Below are 9,900 nucleotides of genomic sequence, written 5' to 3' on the forward strand. Positions count from 1 at the left end.
TTTATTGGTTTGGGAAATTCTCTCTCTCTTATTCTGACTGATAGCCTTGTTTGATAGAAGATTATTGGCTGCAGGTTTTTTGTTTTTGTTTTTGTTTTTGTTTTTGTGTTTTTTTTTTTTTTTTTTTTTTGCTCTGAGCACTTTGAATACATCACACCACCGTCTTTGTCCTGCAGTTTCTGCTGAAAAATCAGCTTATAACTTTATGGGGTTTCCCTGGTGTAACATTTTCTTTTCTCTTGCTGCTTTAAAATTTTTCTCTTTATCACTACTTTTTGCCATTTATTATGTGTTTTCCTGTGGACCTCCTTGGTTTGACTTTGTTGGGGGCTTTCTGTGCCTCCTGGATCTGAATGTCTGTTTCCTGCTGCAGATTAAGGAAGTTTTTAGATATTATTTTTTCTTTCTTTTTTTTAAAATTTTATTTATTTTAGTTTTTAATGTTTATTTATTTTTGAGAGGGAGAGAGTGAGAAAGAGAGAGAAAAAGAGCATGAGTGGGGGAGGGGCAGAGAAATAGAAACAGAATCTAAAGCAGTTTCCAGGCTCTCAGCTGTCAGCAAGAGCCTGATGTGGGGCTCGAACTCCCAAACTGTGAGATCATAACCTGAGCTGAAGTGGGACGCTCAAACAACTGAGCCACCCAGGGCCCCCAGCCATTATTTCTTCAAATAAATTTTCTGTCTACTTTTCTCTCTCTTCTCCTTCTGGGACCCAAAAATTTAAATGCTATTATGCTTAAAAATGTCACTGAGTTTTCTTAACCTTTTCCCAATTTTTACTATTCTTTTTTTTTTCTTTTCACTATTCTGCTTAGTTGCTTTTCATTATCCTGTCTTCAGCTTGCTGATCCATTCTTCTGTTTCTTCTAGTCTACTATTTATTCTCTCTAGTGCTATTTTTAATTTCAGTTATGTAGTTCTTCATCTTTGATGGTTTCTTTTTAATATTTTTTTATATCTTTTCATAATGTCTCACTGAGATCTTCCACTCTTTTCTCAAGTACAGTAAGTATCTTTATGATCAGTATTTGGAATTCTCTATCAGGTATATTGCCTATCTCCATTTCATTTAGTTCTTTTGTTATGATTTTGCCCTATTATTTTATTTGGGACATATTGCTCTGTCTCCTCATTTTGTTTAAATCTCTGTGTTTGTTTCTATATATTCAGAAAGTCAACTATGTCTTTTGATCCTAAAGTAGTGGCTTTATGAAAAAGGGCCCCTATAGTGTCTTGTAATAAAATATCTCCTCTTCACCACAACCTGGCACTAGAGAAGTGTCTCCTATGTGTATTGTGTGCACTTTATGGTTGTCACAGAGCCATATTTGCCTTCAGACTTGTTGACTAAAATGGTCCTCTTTGACTTTCATAGTCAGGATTTGGTCCCTGTGCTGTTAAGGGGTATGCATGGGGCCTCCTTGGTCTTATAGTTGGGTCAGACAAGATACCTGTCCTCTGTCCATTTGCTGGAGCTGCATTTGCACCAAACTTTTCTCCCAATGTTGTTCCCTGAGGGGCTCTCTTGGTGGACAGGGTCTTCAGTAAGAGTAGATGTCTGCCTCCAGTCTGTTGTAGTTGGAGTGACTCAAAACTACAAGGATTTCTTCTTGTAATGACCCCTATCAGGTTTTTGTTGGTGGGCAAGATTGGCAGTCAAAGTAGACATTTGTCCCCGGGCCACCACTTGGCTGCAGTGGAACTGTTATGTGGAGTTATCTTCCCCTTTCCACAGGGCAGGAGTCTCTTCAGAGTGGTATTTGTCACTTGTTAGGGCTGCTTGCAGAATAAAATATATCAGGCACCACTTTGATGGGAGTCCTGCCAAGTGGGGAAGGTTGGGTGGGGCAGTCCATAGGAGAACATGGGGGTGGGGCACACAGTGTTAGCAAGCTATGTTGAGAGTGCTCCTGGTGGTTCCCACAGGTGTCTGGCTATCTAGTCTGAAGGGGGAATGAAATGGCACCAGCCAGCTTTTTTTGTTCTTAGAGAAGTCTCCTAAAGATTTCCTCCCTTTGATTCACATTCCATGAATATTATTAGTACATGAATAATATTCCATATGCCCCAGGAGCTTTTCAAATTGCCGCTTCTATGCTGTATCTTGGCAGAATTGTTTTTTATGCTGTATCTTTAATGGAGGGGACTAAGTTTCCAGTCAACCTCCAGCTCTCTCAGAATCAAGCCCGCTGATTTTTAAAGTTTCCAGCTTTAAGCCTCACTGATTGTAAAAATTCACTAAGGTAAGCTCCTCTGGTTTTTAAAGCCAAATGTCATGAGAACTCATATTACCAGTGAAGGTCCCCTGTATCTAGGGTGTATGGTGTGGAGTCTGTTCCTTTCCCTTCTCTGTATTTGTAGTGTCCCTGCCAGTTGTGATTAGCCTCACTGGTATTTTTGTTCTAGACTGGGACTCTGCCCTTCCTACCATTTTCAATGTGACTTCTTCTGTACAATAACTGGAGGCTCTGTTCTGTCAGTGTTCAGTTCATTTTCTTGGTTAGTGATGCTGATGTGGCTCTTATCTAGGGGGAACTGTGGGATGAGGTGATCTTATGACCCTACTACTTGGCTATCTTCCAGGGTCTATTAATCTCTTTATAGTTATACAAGTCTGTAGAAGTATCCACACAGGTCAGCACATGTTTGCACCCTTTAGATACTGGCAATGGGCCTATGTAATCTTTTAGCTAGCAAGAAACAGGGTATGTAGTCTTCCCAGTGTGTCCTGGAGTATGGTACATTGACCATTGCCTGAGGTAGTACTGTGGGCGGCTTTTGTCAGTGCTTGTAGATTGGAATATTTTAAAAGCCGATGTTGTCTTTTTACTATTTCTCGAGTCATTTTGGGACGGTGGTGTCTTGATTTACAGTGGATACATTATGCTGCATCATACAAGCTCAGCATTTCCTCCAGCAGAAGGACTCATGCCTGGACTAGAGCTTCTGCTTCATGATTTCCTGGAAGTGTGGATGTGGAGTTGAGCAGACACATGCCAGAACTAGATGCTTGAATTGGGTTTAGGCCATACTTCCCAATTCCCAATTATCTTCACATAGTTCCACTATCCACAGGGGTCTATTTAATATAGCCCAGCCTTCTTTATGCCTCTGTAGCATGCATGTTGCTAACCCTTTCCACATTCCCCAGCTGTCAGTAGCCAAATTAATGGGCATAGGTTCATTCATCAACAAAATCCATAATACTTTCAATTCTGCCTACTCAAACCAACGTGAATCAGAATCCAGTAGGATAGCAGAGGAATGCCAAATAGGTGGTTTTTTTCCTGGCAACTGCCATCAGTGTACCATGTGCCTGCTAGAGGTAAGACTACTCCTTTCTTTACTTAAGGGAGGGGAGGCATGATGTCGGCAACTTCTGGAAGTTTGGCTGGGACAACATAGGTGACTCGTCCTAGTAATAAGTGTAGTTCATGAGATAGAAGGCTGATGTTGTAAATTATCTTCTTCTGTGTAAGCATGCAATTTCTGTGAGGTGCTTACCTGGGTACACCCTTAGACTTGCTGAATATGTCCTTAATCTATCCTCCTACCAGCAAAGTGATTCATATCATCATGGGCAGGTTGGCAGTCAATCCTTCCATCTGTTGCAGTGAAAGATTACACAGCTAATAGTTGTTTCTTGATTGTATTATACCTAGTTTCTTTTCTCTTCCATAATTGAGACCAGAATCCTAATGGGATCTGTTTCTCATTTTGTGATTGCCACAAGCCCCAGCCAAACCCGTGTGGATATGAACTTATATCTAATTAACAAACTACATCTAGCATTATTATCCCCAGAGTCTGTACTTGTTTCGCTACCATTTTTACCTTTAAGAAAGCCTCTTGTTTGTTAGAACCCCAATCTCATCGCTTTCCCTTTTGTAACCAAGACATAAAAAAGACTTAATATCTGTGCTAGAAGGGAAATAAAAGGTCTCTAATAACCAAATAAACCCAACAAAACCTATAATTCCTTTACCATTTCAGGGATTAGGAAAGGCTTGTATTTTATCCATGACTGCCTCTAACATCATTTTTGTTTTACCTTACCAGATGCTGCCCTGGAATCTTGCTGATTGACTCAACACTTGGATCTTGGTGTTTACCTCCCATCCCCCTTCTTTAAGTAGGCCTATAAAGACATGACTGCTTGAGACAGGGAAGATAAGTCATCATCAATTAAAATCACCATTTCCTCTGGCAATACCCATTTTTTTTCAAATCTCTGGCTACCATCCTGTGACAAATTGTGATATTATGGAGATATCCTTAGGGCAATGCCTGGAAGGTGCATTGTCTCCTTTTCCATGTGAAGGCAAGTTGGTTTTGGAATTCAGGTCCTAATGGAATACTGAAAAAAGTGTTAGATAGGTGTAGCACATAATGATATGTCTTAGTAGATGTCCTGGATTTTTCTAACTAGAAGACTATATTAGGTACCCCATGGGCTGACTGCAAGATATTGTCTTTCATACCAGAGGAAAATCTTTCTCTGTTCACATATAATTTCTTGTAGTTCTTCCACTGAGATCCAGCATAATGGAAGACAGGGAACAGCCCCTTTCTTAGGCCTGGCTATCTTAGTGTTAGTGTTTATCCAGTCAATTAAATTACCTGAGTGCCTGCAATTCTTGCCCATGCCTGTGACACATAATATCAGCTGCAGGGTAGACTGAGTAGTGACTAAGGATTTCTAACATCTCAAACCCATTTAACATAATACCATCTCTCCCAGAATCCCATACTTGCAACACCAAATCAGCCACGACCTCTCAGCCCCCCTTCTCAAAGTGGCTGGACAGCTCCACCAATTCAGTGACTGAATATTCCCTCATAGTCATCTTCTAAAAGGTGGGAACTTCCTCTCGGCCATCTCTTGGCTCCCCGGTGACCTTGGTCTTTGTTTGACTCAAAGGTTATGCCTGAGAGGTCGGTTCCGAAAATGGCAGCTTAGGAGGACGCTGGGTTCACCGTGCATCATGCTGATCACTTAGATTCCACCTACACCTGCCTAAATAACCCAGAAAACCGCCAGAAGACTAGCAGAATGGAGTCTCTGGAGCCAAGCGCAGATGAGGCCCACGGAAGAAGGTAGGAAGGGCGGAGAGGCGGTGTGCACTCGAAGGACTGGCAGGAGGGAGCCGGGACAGAGGGGCAGCCTGGGGGCTGAGCAGAGCCCCCGAGTCTGGCTTGCAAAAACTGAGGGACCGGATGGAGTGTGCTCCGACAGCAAGCGTGACTTAGCATCTGGGAGGTAATAAGTTAACAGCTCTGCTTGGAAAGTGGGAAGGCTGGAGGACAAAGGGAGGGAGAGTTGCTGAGCCCCCGGACGACAGAGCTCAGTTTGTTGGGGAACAAAGGCGCTCGCCAGTGCCATCTCCCTGGCCCATCCCCCAGCCAAAATCCCAAAGGGAACCAGTTCCTGCCAGGGAACTTGCTTGCTCTGCCCAAACACCCAACACTGTGCTTCTGCAGAGCCAACCCTCCTGCAGCGGGTCTGACTCCCTCCCTCTGCCACAGGGTCCCTTCAGAAGTGGATCACCTAAGGAGAAGCCAGCTAAGCCTGCCCCTCTTGACCCCGTGCACCTTACCTACCCACCCCAGCTAATACGTCAGATCCCCAGCACCACAAGAATGGCAGTGTGCAAGTAGCCCAGACGGGCCACACCACCCCACAGTGAATCCCACCCCTAGGAGAGGGGAAGAGAAGGCACACACCAGTCGGACTGTGGCCCCATTGGTGGGCTGGGGGCAGACATCAGGTCTGACTGTGACTCCGCCCACCAACTCCAGTTATACACCACAGCACAGGGGAAGGGCCCTGCAGTCCCGCACCAGTCCAGGAACTATCCAAAATGAACAAACGGAAGAATTCCCCTCAAAAGAATCTCCAGGAAATAACAACAGCCAATGAACTGATCAAAAAGGATTTAAATAATATAACAGAAAGTGAATTTAGAATAATAGTCATAAAATTAATCGCTGGGCTTGAAAACAGTATAGAGGACAGCAGAGAATTTCTTGCTACAGAGATCAAGGGACTAAGGAACAGTCAGGAGGAGCTGAAAAACGCTTTAAATGAAATGCAAAACAAAATGGAAACGACAATGGCTCAGATTGAGGATGCACAGGAGAGAATAGGTGAACTAGAAGATAAAGTTATGGAGAAAGAGGAAGCTGAGAAAAAGAGAGATAAAAAATCCAGGAGTATGAGGGGAAAATTAGAGAACTAAGTGATACACTAAAAAGAAATAATATACACATAATTGGTATCCCAGAGGAGGAAGAGAGAGGGAAAGGTGCTGAAGGTGTACTTGAAGAAATCATAGGTGAGAACTTCCCTGAACTGGGGAAGGAAAAAGCCATTGAAATCCAAGAGGCACAGAGAACTCCCTTCAGACGTAACTTGATTCGATCTTCTGCACGACATATCATAGAGAAACTGGAAAAATACAAAGATAAAGAGAAAATTCTGAAAGCAGCAAGGGATAAACGTGCCCTAACTTAAAAAGGGAGACCTATAAGACTCGTGACTGATCTCTCTTTTGAAACTTGGCAGGCCAGAAAGGATTGGCACCAGATCTTCAATGTATTGAACAGAAAAAATATGCAGCCGAGAATCCTTTATCCAGCAAGTCTGTCATTTAGAATAAAAGGAGAGATAAAGGTCTTCCCAAACAAACAAAAACTGAAGGAATTTGTCACCACTAAACCAGCCCTACAAGAGATCCTAAGGGGGATCCTGTGAGACAAAGTACCATAGATATCGCTACAAGCACAAAACATAGACATCACAATGACTCTACACTCGTATCTTTCTATAATAACACTGAATGTAAATGGATTAAATGGATTAAATAGACACCCATCTATTTTCTGTCTACAAGAGACTCATTTTAGATCTGAGGACACCTTTAGATTGAGAGTGAGCGGATGGAGAACTATTTATCATGCTAATGGAAGCCAAAAGAAAGCTGGAGTAGCCATACTTATATCAGACAAACTAGAATTTAAATTAAAGGCTGTGACAAGAGATGAAGAAGGGCATTATATAATAATTACAGGGTCTATCCATCAGGAAGAGCTAACAATTATAAATGTCTATGCGCCGAATACCGGAGCCCCCAAATATATAAAACAATTACTCACACACATAAGCAACCTTATTGATAAGAATGTGGTAATTGCAGGGGAATTTAACACCCCACTTACAGAAATGGATAGATCATCTAGACACAGGGTCAATAAAGAATGAAGGGCCCTGAATGACTCATTGGATCAGATGGACTTGACAGATCTATTTAGAACTCTGCATCCCAAAGCAACAGAATATACTTTCTTCTCGAGTGCACATGGAACATTCTCCAAGATAGATCATATACTGGGTCACAAAACAGCCCTTCATAAGTTTACAAGAATTGAAATTATACCATGCATACTTTCAGACCACAATGCTATGAAGCTTGAAATCAACAACAGGAAAAAGCCTGGAAAACCTCCAAAAGCATGGAGGTTAAAGAACACCCGACTAAAGAATGAGTGGGTCAACCAGGCAATTAGAGAAGAAATTTAAAAATATATGGAAACAAACGAAAATGAAAATACAACAATCCAAATGCTTTGGGACGCAGCGAAGGCAGTCCTGAGAGGAAAAAACATTGTAGTACAGACCTATCTCAAGAAACAAGAAAAATCCCAAATACAAAATCTAACAGCACACCTAAAGGAAATAGAAGCAGAACAGCAAAGGTAGCCTAAACCCAGCAGAAGAAGAGAAATAATAAAGATCAGAGCAGAAATAAACAATATAGAATCTAAAAACACTGTAGAGCAGATCAGTGAAACCAAGATTTGGTTTTTTGAAAAATAAACAAAATTGACAAACCTCTTACCAGGTTTCTCAAAAAGAAAAGGGAGATGACCCAAATAGATAAAATCATGAATGAAAATGGAATTATTACAACCAATCCCTCAGAGATACAAACAATTATCAGGGAATACTATGAAACATGATATGCCAACAAATTGGACAACCTGGAAGAAATGGACAAATTCCTAAACACCCACACACTTCCAAAACTCAATCAGGAGGAAATAGAAAGCTTGAACAGACCCGTAACCAGCGAAGAAATTGAATCGGTTATCAAAAATCTCCCAACAAATAAGAGTCCAGGACCAGATGGCTTCCTCCCAGGGGAGTTCTACCAGACGTTTAAAGCAGAGAAAATACCTATCCTTCTCAAGCTATTCCAAGAAATAAAAAGGGAAGGAAAACTTCCAGACTCATTCTATGAAGCCAGTATTACTTTGATTCCTAAACCAGACAGAGACCCAGTAAAAAAAAGAGAACTACAGGCCAATATCCCTGATGAATATGGATGCAAAAGTCTCAATAAGATACTAGCAAATCAAATTCAATGGCATATACAAAGAATTATTCACCATGATCAAGTGGGATTCATCCTGGGCTTCAGGGCTGGTTCAACATTCACAAATCAATCAACTTGATATATCACATTAAGAAAAGAAAAGATAAGAACCATATGATCTTGTCAGTCGATGCAGAAAAGGCCTTTGACAAAATCCAGCACCCTTTCTTAATAAAAACCCTTGAGAAAGTCGGGATAGAAGGAACATACTTAAACATCATAAAAGCCATTTATAAAAAGCCCACAGCTAACATCATCCTCAATGGGGAAAGACTGAGAGCTTTTTCCCTGAGATCAGGAACACGACAGGGATGCCCACTCTCACCGCTGTTGTTTAACATAGTGTTGGAAGTTCTAGCATCAGCAATCAGACAACAAAAGGAAATCAAAGGCATCAAAATTGGCAAAGATGAAGTCAACCTTTCACTTTTTGCAGATGACATGATATTATACATGGAAAATCCGATAGACTCCACCAAAAGTCTGCTAGAACTGATACATGAATTCAACAAAGTTGCAAGATACAAAATCAATGTACAGAAATCAGTTGCATTCTTATACACTAACAATGAAGCAACAGAAAGACAAATAAAGAAATTGATCCCATTCACAATTGCACCAAGAAGCATAAAATACCTAGGAATAAATCTAACCAAAGATGTAAAAGATCTGTATGCTGAAAACTATAGACAGCTTATGAAGGTAATTAAAGAAGATTTAAAGAAATGGAAAGACATTCCCTGCTCATGGATTGGAAGAATAAATATTGTCAAAATGTCAATACTACCCAAAGCTATCTACACATTCAATGCAATCCCAATCAAAATGGCACCAGCATTCTTCTCGAAACTAGAACAAGCAATCCTGAAATTCATATGGAACCACAAAAGGCCCCGAATAGCCAAAGTAATTTTGAAGAAGACCAAAGCAATAGGCATCATAATCCCAGACTTTAGCCTCTACTACAAAGCTGTCATCATCAAGAAAGCATGGTATTGGCACAAAAACAGACACATACACCAATGGAATAGAATAGAAACCCCAGAACTAGACCCACAAACGTATGGCCAACTCATCTTTGACAAAGCAGGAAAGAACATCCAATGGAAAAAAGACAGTCTCTTTCACAAATGGTGCTGGGAGAACTGGACAGCAACATGCAGAAGGTTGAAACTAGACCACTTTCTCACACCATTCACAAAAATAAACTCAAAATGGATAAAGGACCTGAATGTGAGACAGGAAACCATTCAAACCCTAGAGGAGAAAGCAGGAAAAGACCTCTCTGACCTCAGCCGTAGCAATCTCTTACTCGACACATTCTCAAAGGCAAGGGAATGAAAAGCAAAAATGAATTACTGGGACCTGATGAACATAAAAAGCTTCTGCACAGCAAAGGCAACAACCAACAAAACTAAAAGGCAACCAACGGAATGGGAAAAGATATTTGCAAATGACATATCG

This window comes from Panthera pardus, unplaced genomic scaffold (assembly GCF_024362965.1).
Source record: "Panthera pardus isolate Hobbes unplaced genomic scaffold, ASM2436296v1 HiC_scaffold_27, whole genome shotgun sequence".
NCBI classification, from domain to species: Eukaryota; Metazoa; Chordata; class Mammalia; order Carnivora; family Felidae; genus Panthera; species Panthera pardus.